The sequence below is a fragment of the Orcinus orca genome, chromosome 17 (genome assembly GCF_937001465.1).
Source record: "Orcinus orca chromosome 17, mOrcOrc1.1, whole genome shotgun sequence".
Classification (NCBI taxonomy): Eukaryota; Metazoa; Chordata; class Mammalia; order Artiodactyla; family Delphinidae; genus Orcinus; species Orcinus orca.
Genome location: NC_064575.1, coordinates 39,501,413 through 39,517,773, shown reverse-complemented (window position 1 = coordinate 39,517,773; position 16,361 = coordinate 39,501,413). Strand labels below are relative to the sequence as shown.

Here is a 16,361-nt window from a genome sequence, read left to right as displayed (position 1 = left end):
CTGTAGTGCACGTGGCCTTTTAACTTTAACTCCTGTAGTGAAAGGGAATACAAAGATCAATGCAAATGCTAATGAATTAACGGATTTGGCAGTGGACTATTTACTGACTTCTGTGTTCTTAATGAGTTATGAAGCACCTCACCAGCTCAGAGTGAAGGAAGTAGAGAGGATGGAGGAAAATTTGAGGAGGGTAGGTAAAGCTTCTAAGAAAATAGTCCTTAAGGAGAATTAGAAAGAACTTACTGTAAGTCAGAGCAATATTTCCAGTCTTGAAAATCCATTTGAAGTTGGTGATTATTAATTTATTGGAATACCAATTTGCCCTGCCACATGATTTTTCTCCAGCTACCTGGGTATAAGTTACACAGAGGCAGGAAAGAGTGAGAGATAACAATCGAGGAAATACAATTAGTATTTTTTTTACCTTTTTCCACTTCCCCGCTCCAACTCTGGGGAGCCTTCATGGACATGGCTGCCCTCCCAGCCTCCAGCAGCACTCTGTTATCAAAGAACTCAAAGAAATGGAACATAAGTTTCCAACTTATTAATTTAGCAAAATCAAAAATTATATATATAATGTCTTCTGTTGGCAAAGATTTTTGCAATATAATTTGGTTCCATCTTTTGACAAGTAATTTGGCAATGTCTAGCAAGATAAAAATGTTAATAGCTTTTTACACATTAATTCTAATTCTGGAAGCTTATGCCGATAAATAATTTATAATCCAGAAAATTATTATATAAAAATGCTCATTGTCATGTCATTTGTAATAACAAAAAATTGGAAACACCTTTAATTGTTAACAGTAGGAAAACAGTTTAGGAAATTATATCCACTTAGTAGAAAATTACACAGTTACTATATTATAATTACAAGATGATGGAGCAAAATAGAATAATGCTTAATAAAGAAAGGATGAAGAAAGCTGACCTAAAATTGTGTCTTCCTTATGACAGTAATTATGTAAACATATCAATATTTATTAAAACTTAAAACCAAAATAAGGTTTTAAAAGCTCTGTACCAGTAATGGGGATGTAATGTTTGTTTCAAAATATTTTTTAACATAACTCTTATAATTTTGTTTTGTCTACTCCTTTTCTTAAGAATTTCTGATTATTACCTCATTTTTCATTTCATAGTTTCAAATAAACTCAGCAATTTTATCATCAGAGAAGATTAGACTTATTTGACAGTTCATAATTCCAAGTTATTTGGTATAAAAAGACCATATACACTTGTAGGTGCTTTCAAAATAAAATTTCGAGATTTTTTTTTTTTTTGCTTAGTCTTTCCTAGTATGGAGATTAAGCAAACTACCTAAAATTGCTAGCCATTCTTTTTTCATTTTTCTCATTTTATTCATTTATCTTGCCCTTCACAGGAATGATAACAAATGAGTCTGCAGTTGTATCTGCCAATTTCTTAAATCCTCTATTATCCACATTATGAAATCATACTAATATGAATGCTTCCAGTATTTTCAGAGCTCTTTTGTTATTATACTTTAGCATTCTGTATGAAGTATCTTATGTAAGTGTAAAATTTAGACTCAACTTCTGGAAGCTTTTGATTTCTTAGTTCAAAAGTGAGAGAGATCCTTAGTTCAGCCATATGATTAACAATTATTTGTATAGTAAGAAGCTCCTAAATTATTGTTTTATGGATACCTGGCAGTTTTCTTGCCATTTCTCAGAAGTTCTCTATTAAACACATTCTCTCTCTTTCTCTCTCTCTCTCTCTCTCTCTCTCTCTCTCTCTCACACACACACACACACACACACACACACACACACATTGTGATTAAAAGCACAGACTTTGGCATCATGAAGTCTAAGGTTCAATTTCCAATTCTGTAGTGTCTGGGCCACCTCACTTTAGGCAAGTAACCTAATGTCTCTGAACCTTGTTATTTTCATCTGTAAAATAGAGATTACAATTATATCAGACAATCCTCAAAACATCCGTAATGATTTTAGAGTTTCAGAGTCAGGTACAAGCAGGCACTAAGTAAATGGCTAGTGCTTTTATTACTTTATTATTATTTAGGTCTTGGTTTTCCTTGAGTCTGTGAGTCCCCATAATGAAATGTAATTTCCAGTAGATTGAGTAACACCTGTTTTCACAAAAAAGTTTAACTGAGTTCATTACTTTCTGTGCAACCCAGATTAGTTTTCTGCCTTTTCTTCTGTGCCGTATGTAGGTGTTCAATAGATTTATTTAATAAATGTATCGATGCATGAGCACGTAGATGAATTTTTAAATGCTTCTTTTTGAGAAGGTAGAACAAATGTGACACAGTAGAACAGATAAGAAAATAGTCCATGGAAAAAATGTGAAAGTCATGTATGTGCCCAGGGCCAGCCTAAGAAGAATTTTTTTTTTTTTTTTAAGGAAAAATGTGTTGAATAGCTTATTTTAATTATTTTTAAAAGTTAAGTACAGGGACTTCCCTGGCGGTCCAGTGGTTAAGACTTCGCCTTCCAATGCAGGAGGTGTGGGTTCAATCCCCAGTCGGGGAGCTATGGTCCCACATGCCTCACAGCCAAAAAACCAAAACATAAAACAGAAGCAGTATTGTAACAAATTCAATAAAGACTTTAAAAAGTGGTCCACATAAAAAAAAAAGTTAACTACAAAAATTTGCTGATGATTTACATATTTAGGACCAATAAAATAATGTGAGATTAGCTGTACTAAAACAGAATGTTGAGCTACATTCACATTAAGTGACATTATATAGTCTAAATTTATGGAAAACTTCTGAGATGGCTGAAAAAAAGTAAGATGGTGAGTGACCTTTGAGCAGAAAAAGACAGAAGGAGAAATGGCCTTTTCTACATTCTCTTGTGCCTCTAAGTAAAGTGCATGGTAATCTAGCTACAAAGCTATATGTCATTTGGCTTTAGGCATCTACTGTGATTTACCTTGTGAAGATCAGATTTTGCCATGGAGAGGATTTGTAAAAATATCACACGTTCCAGTACCATTGGCAACCACAGCTACCAAAAACTCCAATTTAAATTGATGAACCTAATATCAGATGATAGTATCATTTCCTTGTGGGTGTTCTGGGAAAAGGTGGGTAGGAAATGTATAAAAGTGAATACTTTATTGACTGAAATAACAATTCATCATTTTGAAAACATAAAATACATTAAAGTTGTTATAGCATCATACATTAATATTTCACTGTATTTTAGACATTGTCTACAATCAATGTTTTCTGCCCTTTGAAACAGAACCATGCTTGTGGTATGCATTAATCATATAAAAGATTAAACACTGAAAAGAAATTCAGCCTTTAAAGACAATTTGCTTTGATTTATTCAGTGGGTTCTCCTAAAAAGTTAATACCAAGAATTATTGCTTGTTAAATTGGAGTTACAAATTCTTTCAGAGTTACTTAGTATTTTCTTTAATATCAGTATCAAGGAAGGCAAAGCAAATTTACATATTTATTAGGAAATACAGGCACATAATCATAAAACAAGAAAATACAACATTTTTGTAGACTTTATTTTTTAGAAGTGTTTTAATTTTACAGAAAAATTGAGAAGATAGTATAAAGTGTTTCTATATACCCTATACCCATTTCCCTCTATGATGATCAACTTATATTAGTATGTTACATTGTTACAATCAATGAACAAATATTGATACATTATTGTTTACTATAGTCCATACATTAGTCCAGTTCCTTAGTTTTCACCTAATGTCCTTTTTCTATTCCAGGATTTCATCCAAAACATCATATTGCATTTAGTTGCCATGTTTTCTTAGGCTCCTCTTGGGTTTGATAGCTTCTCAGATTTTCCTTGCATGACCTTGGCAATTTTGAATAGTTAGGTTTGTGTAGGATGCCCACTACTAGAATTTGTTTGATGCCTTTTTCATGATAATATTGGGATTATGTGTTTTGGGGAGGAAAACCACAAGAGTAGAAGGGTTATTTTGTCAGATCACATCAAGTGTACAAAGTATCAATATGCATTATGAATGCTGAGGTCGACCTTGATCACCAGGCTGAGGTAGTGTTTTTCAGGTTTCTCCATTGTAAAATGACTGTTTTCCCTTCTCCATATTGTACTTTTTGGAAGGAAGTCAATATGCTCAGCCCACAACTAAGGAATAGAGAGTTATGCTTAAGATGGAGTACTACATAAACTATTTGGAATTCTTTTGCGCTGGAGATTTATCTATTCTCCCGCATTTATTTATGTATCCAATTATTTATTTATATCAGAAGAACTCATGGATTTTTATTTCATACTTTGGGTTATAATCTAATTCTACATTAGTTACTTTGTTCCTCAAATTGCTCTAGTCCTGACCCTTGTGAACTCTTTTCAGTTCAGTGGCTCGTGTGCCACTCTGAGGTATCCCCATCCTATATATTTTTTTGGAACTTCCTAATTTTCTGACACTATAAGATGGTCTTGTATATAAATCTTGTATATTTACTGCCCCAGTCCTAGAATCAGCTATTTCTTCAAGGATAACTAGGTCTTTTCAGTGGAGAACAGTATTAGACAGCAGGATCTGGGTGTGGGGTGTGCTAATTGCTGCCCGGATGTCATTGCTTCTAGGTCTTCTCAGCTGACAGAGCAAAGAGATAGTATGTGTGTACATTACCCATGTATATGCACATATCTATAAGTATCTCTCTACATAACCATGTGTATTAAGGTAATATGAAGCAATATTAAGCTAAACATGAATGTATATTGATGTTTCCAACTTTAATCTGTTACCACATAGATCATCTTAGCCTCATCTCTTGCTTATCTTTAACTTTCAACTCCAGCAAAACACTTGACTTTTAGAAGTATGAAAATCAAATTGTAGCTACTTTGGGAAGCCACATCATCTAGCAGAATAATTCTTAAAGGGCAAGGTGTATATCATCAAATTTTAATTTACAGTCAGCAGTGCTTTGTAACATCAGTAGGCCTCCAGACCTCTGCTTCCAAGAAGATGAAGTAGCCCATTTCTCCCAGGTTCTTCCACTTAAAACTAAAACCCTGAACATAACAACAAACAAACATAGGAAGACACTGAAAGGTGGAAATGAGAAGGCAGACTTAACTAGGGACTTTGGGACTTGAGGAATAACATGGTGATGAGTCCCCTGTGTTTCCTGTTGCTTCCCATACATCCTGGAGAGGGTATTACAGGAACCCCCAATCAATAACCACCAACAGAACAACAGACAAGAAAGCTTCAAAAAAGAAAACACAAAACCCCCGTTCCCCCTAGCCAAGGTATGAGGAAAGGGGTTGCCAAAGACAGAAAACCATTTGGGCAATAATATACACACTACTCGAGCCAAGTGCCAGTGGAATATTGCACCCGTCCCCTATGTCCTGTGGTTTCAGTTGGGCCAAGCTAGGATTTGATCTTCCACACTACCCCACTCCTGCCCTCCAGAAGAGGCAGCGCTCTGATTCGCCACCAGGGCTGTTTCAGTGTGGTGCAATGGTGAGCTGAGCCTCCACCCCTTTGCCTTAGCAAAGAGACTTTCAAAGGTGGTGCCTGACAGGCTAGTTAACACTGGGCTGCCCTCACACAGTCGTGGGGTCCAATGGTGGGACTTAGCCTCTGTCTCTCCCCGACATCAATAAGAATAGGATGTTACAGGTTGGAGGGAGTAGGCACCCCACTAACCCCCAACACATGGTGTCAGTGAGACCCAATGGGGTGCTGAATCCCCATAACCGTCCTGAGGCAGTAAGACAGAATGAGATGGCACAAGCAGGGCTAGTTGGCAGTTCTCTTCCTCTTACCCTGGTGTCAGTGGGGCCAGCAGGTAGCTGACCCTCTACCCACATCCGGCATCAACAAGAAGGAATGAAGTGGGAGGAAGGACAGCAAACACTTCACTTCTCCCCTCCCCTGGTGTCAAGAAATGTGCTGGGGAGATGAACTTCCACTCCTACTAAAAGGCAACACAATGATATTAATGTTCCCACTTTTGGGGGGAAGGTGTCAGAAGGGCCAATAGGATAGCTGAACTTCTACTTGATCTGTCTTCAGTGAGGCAATGTAAGTGCCCACTTTTGCTGGGGTATTGACAGTAGGGCCCAATGGAAATCTGTGTGTAACCCCTCAGTCCTCATACTACACCTCCAGTAGGATGACTTCCTTCTAAAAAGTAATAATAAATTAAATGGGATACAGAGTCATATAATAACTCACAATGTTTAGAATACAATTGAAATATACTCATGGCACCAAGAACCAGGAAGTCACAGAATAAATGAGAAAAGACAATAAACCTACACCAGCACTGAGATAAAACATCTATTGAAATTATCAGACAAGGATTTTAAATAAGCTGTCACATAAATGCTTCAATTAGCAATTATGTGTTCCTTGACAGAAATGGGAAAAATAGAAAATGTAAACAAAGAACTAGAAGTTATAAGAATAAAAACAAATGAGAACAGTAGAACTGAAAAATACAACAATCAAAAAACTTTGCTCAAGAGTAGAGTGGAGATTACAAAGCATAGAATCATGAACTTAGAAGAGATCAATAAAATGTCCCAAATGTACAGAGAAAAATAGACTGAGAGGTAGAGATGGGAGAAAAAACAGGATCTCAAGAACCTGTCAACAGTAACAAAAGCACTAACATTCATATCATCAAAGTTCCAGAATGAAAGAAGAGAGCAAGTAGGACTGACAAAGTATTCAAAGAAATAATGACTAAAAAGTTCCCAATATTTTAGAAGACATAAGCACAAATTCAAGAATCTGAGCAAACCCAAAGAGGAATAACACAAAGGTATCCTTGTCAAGACGCGTCATAATTAAACTTCTGAAAAGTAGAGACAAAAAAAATCTCGAAAGTGCACAGGCAGAAACAATGCATCACTTATTGAGAAACCAATTCCAATGACAGCATATTTCTTGTCTAAAACTATGGAGTCAGAAGCATTGACATAACATTTTTCAAGTACTAAAAGAAAAGAACTCTCAGCCACAAATTCACACTTTTTATATCCACTTTCTTGTTTGACTTATATTAATGGACTACTAACTCATCTTTCTATATCCGGGCCTGCCATCACACTTCTCCAAAAATCGAGTCACTGTATTTCCAGAGTGATCTTTCTGAAAAAGAAACAAATTTTTCTTATAAAAATACCTGATTGTGTTATGAAACTTTTCTCTCTTCTAAGTTACCAGGTAAAATCCTTCAATGGATTCCCATCTTTCTTGGAGTAAAATCTCCCATCCAAACTCTCTTTGTCCTTTTGGGCTGCTGTAAGATTATCCTGCAGGTTGGGTGGCTCATAAACAACAGGAATTTTTTTTCTCACGGTTCCGGAGGTTGCAAGTTCAAGAATAGGGTGCCAGTATGGTCAGATGAGGGCCCTCTTCTGAATCACAGACTTCTCATTGTATCCTCACATGGCAGAAGAGCTTAGGGAGCTCTGTGGGGTCTCTTTAATAAGAGCACTAATACCAAAATCATTTCCAAAAGGCCCCACCTACTAATACTATCAGCTACGGAAATTAAGATTTCAACGTATGAATTTGGAGGGGAACACAAAGACTAGACCATAGCACTCACTATACATACATGGACCATGCATGATCTGGCTTCTACCACCCTCTCCATTGTCTTCTTTTCTTACAATCCAGTGAGCATTTCCTTTTTTTTTTCTTTTTTTTTTTGTGGTACGCGGGCCTCTCACTGTTGTGGCCTCTCCCGTTGCGGAGCACAGGCTCCGGACGCGCAGGCTCAGCAGCCATGGCTCACGGGGCCTAGCTGCTCCGCGGCATGTGGGATCTTCCCGGACCAGGGCACGAACCCGTGTCCCCTGCATCGGCAGGTTTACTCTCAACCACTGGGCCACCAGGTAAGCCCCAGTGAGCATTTCTTATACTGATTATGAATGGAACTCCTTTCTGCACTGATCCTTAACCATTCATTTTCTGGCAACCATGAATTTATCTTCTCTTTTCCTCAAAAATTCACCCTTCATTCATATTACATATCCATTTCAATTGCCTTCTACAGGAAGCCCTACTGATATCGCCCATATACTACTGTCCACAGCATGAATTAAGGTCTTACCGTGTCTTCCTATAGCACTCTGTAATAATTTTTACAGTAACTATGGATTTTCTTATGTGAGTGTCACAATACATTGAATTCTAGGTGGCACGATAATGATTTTAGTAACAGTAACACTGGTGCCTAGTTTAACCCATAACATACTTCAGGTGTTCAATAAATGTTTGTTGAATGAATGAATGTTTGAATGAATGAATGGTCAATTTGAACTCTTAATCATGTTACTTTTCAAAAATCCGTTACAAGATACCCACAGTTTTCCAGAAGATTAGGGACTTAGGATCTTAAACTTGATTTAATAGAGGAAATTTTTACTCATACATCATGCTTAAATACCTCAAAGTAAAACCATAAACCCAGGAATTTAAGGTTATCCATTTGGACTTTCAAGCCAATAATTAATATCTCCTGCCCTGACTGTATTAGATGGTTTCAATGCTCCACTCATATCTCCCCAGCACTCATCATTCCAGTATATGCTGATAGGATCATGCTGCCACCTGCAATTATCCACCTTAGGGCAGGCCAGAAGTGTGCAGGAGTTAATGTATCTGGGTGTAGCTTTCAACCAAGGACAGAGGGGACTGGAAGATAAGTACTTCAAGTTTCTCACCGATTCTTGGGATAACTCTGAGACATGTTCTGTAGAGTTTCACAGAACTCCCCTGAAGTACTGGCAGCAGTTCCCTGCAGGAGTAATTTATTCAGTAATGCACCTCTGTTGGCTTCCTTCCATGCCTCCATATTCAGTTCCCACTCCACTTCTGAGTTTTCTGGAAGCACCTCCCAGATGAACAGTTTGCATTCAAATTATTTCCTCAGGTTCTGCTTCTAGGGGAATTCAATTGATAGCCTCCTAACGACCCAGTGCTCCTTACAGAGCCGTCACTGGTACAAGTACCAAGGCACGGCACATTACGTATCACTCCTCCTAAATCCTAATATTTTTAAACAGATAGGAAAGAGCATGACTTTGAAGAGAAAAAGAGTTTATATGAGGATGGCCAATGGATAAAGGGAAGGAGAGACAGTGCCATTTGCTTTCCATTAATGATAGTGTGTAATTTATGGGCAGATGGTCTAACAGGTGTGACTATAATTTGAGGAGCCTGCTCCCTTGGTTACAGAAGACTGCTATTGTTATTATTATGGAACCACAACCTCATGACTTTATTGTTTCACTTGATGTAGCCTTTTCCTTTACCCTTAAATCTTTCTACATCACTGAATTGCAGCCAATAGATTTATTTTCTCCCTATGGCTCCATCACAAAAAAAGACACACATGTGCGCGCACGCGCACACACACACACACACACACACACACACACAGAGTTTTGTGTATGCCAGTGCTAGAAAAGACAAGCTCATGGTGCATGTATGCAATGGATATTGTACATTACAGGTCTCTGTGAAATAGTCTTCTGCAGGTTCCTATGTTTATTTTATGAATAATTAACTTTAGTAAAGTTAATTTCCTGAAGATCTTGATGAAGACTGAAGAAAGGAAGTAAATTGTAAAGAAAAAGACTTAGAAACTTGCCCTTTTTGCCCTCTCTTTGTGTCTTAATGAACAAAGGATAACTGGGCCTTTTTTGAAGTCTTTGCTTGAGTTGAAGACACAAAATGCAACCTGTACTCTTATCATAATATGTTCAGTTTATGAGCACACAAACTTATAAACCGTGAATTTCCCTAAAGTTATTATACCATTTAGAAGATGTTTGCTTGGACATTTACTTAAAACCAAACAATTGAGGTCTATGTGTCCAAATAATTTCCTTCTCTCTTGCTTGTCACCATTTCAGTTTCCTGAGTTTCTGGGAAGGCCTGGTTTCCCCAAAGGAATGATTTCTGGTAGAAGTCTGAAGGTCTGACCCAAGAAAAAAACTCCAGTATAGCCAATGAATTGAGGACAAGAAGGTTTCCAATCAGGTAGGAACATTTAATCTCATACATTACAATCATCTTAAGTAAGGTGTGCTGATAGCTGGATATGGTTTAACTGCTTGGAAAAAGATGCATATATATTATATAACCTACCCCACAAGGAAGCTGTTCTCAATTCCCTTAGAGGGTGTGGTGTTTCTCAGAGAGTGCCTTGGGGGAAAATGAATACAATAACAGTATGATGCTTCTTTTTTTTCATTTTTAGCGCATTGTTGCCAAGTACACTTGGTGATCTTGGTGTCTGTGGTTTAATCCCAGGAGGTTAGACATGTGGAACAGCACATTAACCCTCTTTAGTATTTTCTCCCAAGACAAATCATTTTTATACGTTGTCTCCATGGTCTTCTAGTTGCTTATCAAAATTAAGCATCAAGTCTTCTAAGTGAGCAATAGCCCCAGTCAGTGTGAGGAAATCAGCTTGGTTCTTATTGGGGCACAGCTTCTTGGTCTTGGCACAAAGTGAGTTCACATAGGGAGTTAGAAGGAGGAGAATGGGGCATGCGAAAGGGGAGTTCTGTGTTCTCATTTACCTATGCATGTTGAAACTCCACTAACAGCTTTATTTTCATTAGCAATTTGTGATAAAATCTTAGGGTAGGGCTTCCCTGGTGGCGCAGTGGTTGAGAGTCTGCCTGCCGATGCAGGGGACATGGGTTACTGCCACGGTCCAGGAAGATCCCACATGCCGTGCAGCGGCTAGGCCCGTGAGCTGTGGCCGCTGGGCCTGTGCGTCCAGAGCCTATGCTCCACAATGGGAGAGACCACAGAAGTGAGAGGCCCGCGTAACGCAAAAAAAAAATGAAAAAAAAACATGCAGTAAAGATATGGAGACAGATAAACCAAATTAATATGGTGAGTATACATTTTATATTATTCTGTCATAAGTATTTCATGTTTTATATATTGTCACATCCTTTTTTATTATTTTTTATTTAAGTATAGATGATTACATTAATTTCAGGTGTACAACATAGAGATTCAATATTTTATAGATTATACTCCATTTAAAGTTATTACAAAATAATAGCTATATTTTCCTGTGCTGTACAATATATCCTTGATGCACATTTACTTTATATGTAGTAGTTTGTAGCTCTTAAATCCATACCTTTATCTTTCCCCTCCCTCCTTCCTTCTCCCCACTGGTATCTACTAGTTTATCTATATCTGTGAATACGTTTCTATTTTCTTTTATACATATTCATTTGTTTTATTTTTTAGAGTCCACATATAAGTGTCAACATACAGTATTTGTCTCTCTCTGTCTGATTTATTTTACTAAGCATAATACCCTCTAGGTCCATTAACATTGTTGCAAATGGCAGAATTACATTCTGTTTTCATGACTGAGTAGTATTCCATTTTATACATACACCACATCTTCTTTATCCACTCATCAGTTGATGGACACTTATTTTGCTTTCATATCTTAACTATTGTAAATAATGCTGTCATGAACTTTGGGATGTATGTATCTTTTTGAATTAGTATTTTTTTTTTCTTCAGATATATATCCAGCAGTTGAATTGCTGGATCATATGGTACTTCCATTTTTAGTTTTTTGTGGACCTCCATACTGTTTTCCATAGTGGCTGCACCAGTTTACATTCCCACCAACAGTGTAAGAGGGTTCCCTTTTCTCCACATCCTCACCAACATTTGTTGTTTGTAGACTTTTTGATGATTAGCTGTTGGGACAAGTGTGAAGTAATATCTCATTGTGAGGGCATGTTTTAAGTCAAATAAATGCTTGGGATGATTTGGGTTTGTATTATTCAGTTTGTTGTCATAACAAAATACTACATCCTAGGAGACTTAAAAAACATGAATTTAATTTCTCACACTTCTTGAGGCTGAAAGTCTGAGATCATGGTGCCAGTATGGTTGGGTTCTGGTGATGACCATCTTCCTGGCTTACAGATAACCAAATTCTCACAGTGTGTCCTCACACTGTGGAAGCTCTGTGCCTGTCCAATTTCTAGAAGAGCATTAATCCTATCATGGGGGCTCCATCCTTATGACTTCATATAGAGCTAATTACCTTCCAAAGACCCTACCATTTAATACCATCGTGTTGGAGGTTAGTGCTTCAACATATGAATTCGGGGGGGATACAAACATTCTTTCCTTAACAGATTTATTTTATTGCAAAATCCAAAAAGCTTTTCATTTGAAATTGAACACCACTTATAGCACTACATGTAAATTATTCCTAGAAATCATTATGTCAGTATTGTCCAAAATGAACCTATATAAAATTATCTGTGGTGCTTCATTAAAATGCAGGTTCACAGATGCAAAATCCATGTTTTTACAAGCTCTTACTCACATTAATATTGGGCAACTATTGCTTTATTTATTTATTTTAAAGGATTTCTTCATCTTTTTTTAATTTGAATTTTTGAATTTTATTTTTTTATACAGCAGCTTTTAATTATTTATCTATTTTATACATATTAGTGTATATATGTCAATCCCAGTCTCCCAGTTCATCCCACCCACCCTCCTTGGTGTCCTTACATTTTATTCTCTACATATATGGCTCTACTTCTGCCTTGCAAACTGGTTCATCTGTACTATTTTCTAGATTCCACATATATGTGTTAATATTCAATATTTGTTTTTCTCTTTCTGGCTTACTTCACCCTGTCTGACAGTCTCTAGGTCCATCCACATCCCTACAAATGACCCAATTTCATTGCTTTTTATGACTAGTAATATTCCATTGTACCACATCTTCTTTATCCATTCATCTGTTGATGGGCATTTACATTGCTTCCATGACCTGGCTATTGTAAACCGTGCTGCCAGGAACATTGGGGTGCATGTGTCTTTTTGAATTATAGTTTTCTCTAGGTAAACACCCAGTAGTGGGATTGCTGGGTCATATGATAGATCTATTTTTAGTTTTTTAAGGAACCTCCATACTGTTTTCCATAGTGGCTGTATCAACTTACGTTCCCATTAACAGTGTACAAGGGTTCCCTTTTCTCCACACGCTCTCCAGCATTTATTGTTTGTAGATTTTTTTATGATGGCCATTCTGACTGGTGTGCGGTGATTGCTCATTGTAGTCTTGATCTGCATTTCTCTAATAATTAATGATGTTGAGCAGCTTTTCATGTGCCTCTTGGCCATCAGTATGTCTTCTTTGCAGAAATGTCTATTTAGGTCTTCTGCCCATTTTGGGATTGGATTGTTTCTTTTTTTTAATATTGAGCTGCATGAGTTGTTTATATATTTTGGAGAATAATCCTTTGTCCATTGATTCATTTGCAGATATTTCTCCCATTCTGTGGGTTGTCTTTTTGTCTTCTTTACAGTTTCCTTTACTGTGCAAAAGCTTTTAAGTTTCATTAGGTCCCATTTGTTTATTTTTTGTTTTAATTTCCATTACTCTACGAGGTAGGACAAAAAAGATCTTGCTGTGATTTATGTCAAAGAGTGCTCTGCCTATGTTTTCTTCTAAGAGTTTTATAGTATCCAGTCTTACATTTAGGTCTTTTAACCATTTTCAGTTTATTTTTGTGTACGGTGTTAGGGAGTGTTCTAATTTCATCCTTTTACATGTAGCTGCTGTTCAGTTATCCCAGCACCACTTATTGAAGAGACTGTCTTTTCTCCATTGTATATCCTTGCCTCCTTTGTCATAGATTAGTTGACCACACGTGCGTGGGTTTATCTCTTGGCTTTCTATCCTGTTCCACTGATCTATATTTATGTTTTTGTGCCAGTACCATACTGTCTTGATTACTCTAGCTTTGTAGTATAGTCTGAAGTCAGCCAGCCTGATTCCTCCAGCTCCGTTTTTTCCCTCAAGATTGCTTTGGCTATTCGGGGTCTTTTGTGTCTCCATACAAATTTTAAGATTTATTGTTCTAGTTCTTTGAAAACTGCCGTTGGTAATTTGATAGGGATTGCATTGAATCTGTAGATTGCTTTGGGTAATATAGTCATTTTCACAATATTGATTCTTCCAATCTGAGAACATGGTATATCTCTCCATCTGTTTGTGTCATCGTTGATTTCTTTCATCAGTGTCTTATAGTTTTCTGAGCACAGGTCTTTTACCTTCTTAGGTAGGTTTATTCCTAGGTATTTTATTCTTTTTGTTGCAATAGTGAATGGAATTGCTCCTTAATTTCTCTTTTTGTTCTTTCATTGTTAGTGTGCAGGAATACAAGAGATTTCTGTGCATTAATTTTGTATCCTGCTACTTTACCAAATTCATTGATTAGCTCTATTAGTTTTCTGGTGGCATCTTTAGGATTATCTATGTATAGTATCATGTCACCTGCAAACAGTGACACTTTTACTTCTTGCCAAATTTGTATTCCTTTTATTTGTTTTTCTTCTCTGATGGCTCTGGCTAGGACTTCCAAAACTATGTTGAATAATAGTGGCAAGAGTGGTCATCCTTGTCTTGTTCCTGATCTTAGAGGAAATGTTTTCAGTTTTTCACCGTTGAGAATGATGTTTGCTGTGGGTTTGTTATATATGGCCTTTATTATGTTGAGGTAGGTTCCCTCTATGCCCACTTTCCAGAGAGTTTTTCATCATAAATTGGTGTTGAATTTTGTCAAAAGCTTTTTCTGCATCTATTGAGATGATCATATGGTTTTTATTCTTCAACTTGTTAACATGGTATATCACATTGGTTGATTTGCATATTTTGAATAATTCTTGTATCCCTTGGATAAATCCCACTCCCACTTGATCATGGTGTATGATCCTTTTAATGTGTTGTTTGATTCTGTTTGCTAGTATATTGTTGAAGATTTTTGCATCTATGTTCATCAGTGATATTGGTCTGTAATTTTCTTTTTCTGTAGTATGTTTGTCTGGTTTTGGTATCAGGTTGATGGTGGCCTCGTAGAATGAGTTTGGGAGTGCTTCTTCCTCTGCAAGTTTTTGGAAGAGTTTGAGAAATATAGGTGTTAGCTCTTCTCTAAATGTTGGGTAGAATTCACCTGTGAAGCCATCTGGTCGTGGACTTTGGTTTGTTGGAAGATTTGTAGTCACATTTTCAATTTCAGCACTTGTGTTTGGTCTGTTCATGTTTTCTATTTCTTCCTGGTTCAGTCTTGGAAGGTTATACCTTTCTAAGAATTTGTCTATTTCTTCCAGGTTGTCCTTGGCATAAAATTGCTTGTAGTAGTCTCTTATGATGTTTTGTATTTCTGCAGTGTCCATTGTAACTTTTCCTTTTTCATTTCTAATTTCATTGATTTGGGTCCTCTCCCTCTTTTTCTTGATGCATCTGGCTAAAGGTTTATCAATTTTGTTTGTCCTCTCAAAGAACCAGCTTTTTGTTTTATTATCTTTGCTATTGTTTTCTCTGTTTCTATTGCATTTATTTCTTCAGTTCCTTTTGATGTAAGTTTAGGTTTTTTATTTGAGATTTTTCTTGTTCCTTGAGGTAGGATTGTATTGCTACAAACTTCCCTCTTAGAACTGTTTTTGCTGCATCCTCTAGGTTTTAGATCATCATGTTTTTGTTGTGATTTGTCTCTAGGTATTTTTTGATTTCCTCTTTGATTTTTTCAGTTATTTCTTGGTTATTTAGTAACATATTGTTTAGCCTCCAAGTGTTTGTGTTTTTTTACTTTTTTCCCCTGTTATTTATTTCTAATCTCATAGTGTTTTGATCAGAAAAGATGCTTGATATGATTGCAATTTTCTTAAATTTACTGAGGCTTGATTTGTGACCCAAGATGTAATCTATCCCGGAGAATGTTCCATGTACACTTGAGAAGAATTTAATCTGCTGTTTTGGGATGGAATGTCCTATAAATATCAATTAAATCTTTCTGATCTATTGTGTCATTTAAAGCTTGTGTTTCTTTATTAATTTTCTGTCTGGAAGATCTGTCCATTCCTGTAAGTGAAGTGTTAAAGTCACCCACTATTATTGTGTTACTGTCGATTTCCTCTTTTATGGCTGTTAGCATTTGCCTTATGTATTGACCTGCTTCTATGTTAGGTGCATATATATTTATAATTGTAATATCTTCTTCTTGGATTGATCCCTTGATCATTACATAGTGTCCTTCCTTATCTCTTGTAACATTCTTTATTTTAAAGTCTGTTTTGTCTGATATGAGTATTGCTACTCCAGGTTTCTTTTGGTTTCCATTTGCATGAAATATCTTTTTCCATCCCCTCACTTTCAGTCTGTATGTGTCCTTAGGTCTTAAATGGGTCTCTTGTAGACAGCATATATATGGGTCTTGTTTTTGTATCCATTCAGCGAGACTGTGTCTTTTGGTTGGAGCATTTAATCCATTCACATTTAAGGTAATTATTGATACGTATGTTCCTAT

General features: G+C 36.6%; 1 long non-coding RNA gene across 3 annotated transcripts in view; it reads left to right on the top strand.

Moving 5' to 3' along the window:
* The window catches only part of LOC125961634 (uncharacterized), a 71,776-nt gene that overhangs the window by 38,501 nt on the left and 16,914 nt on the right, over nucleotides 1–16,361 (top strand). For all 3 annotated transcript variants that reach the window (XR_007472583.1, XR_007472585.1, XR_007472584.1), the window contains exon 2: nucleotides 9,897–10,023. This is a non-coding gene — a long non-coding RNA (uncharacterized LOC125961634). The remainder of the gene's footprint in view (nucleotides 1–9,896; nucleotides 10,024–16,361) is intronic.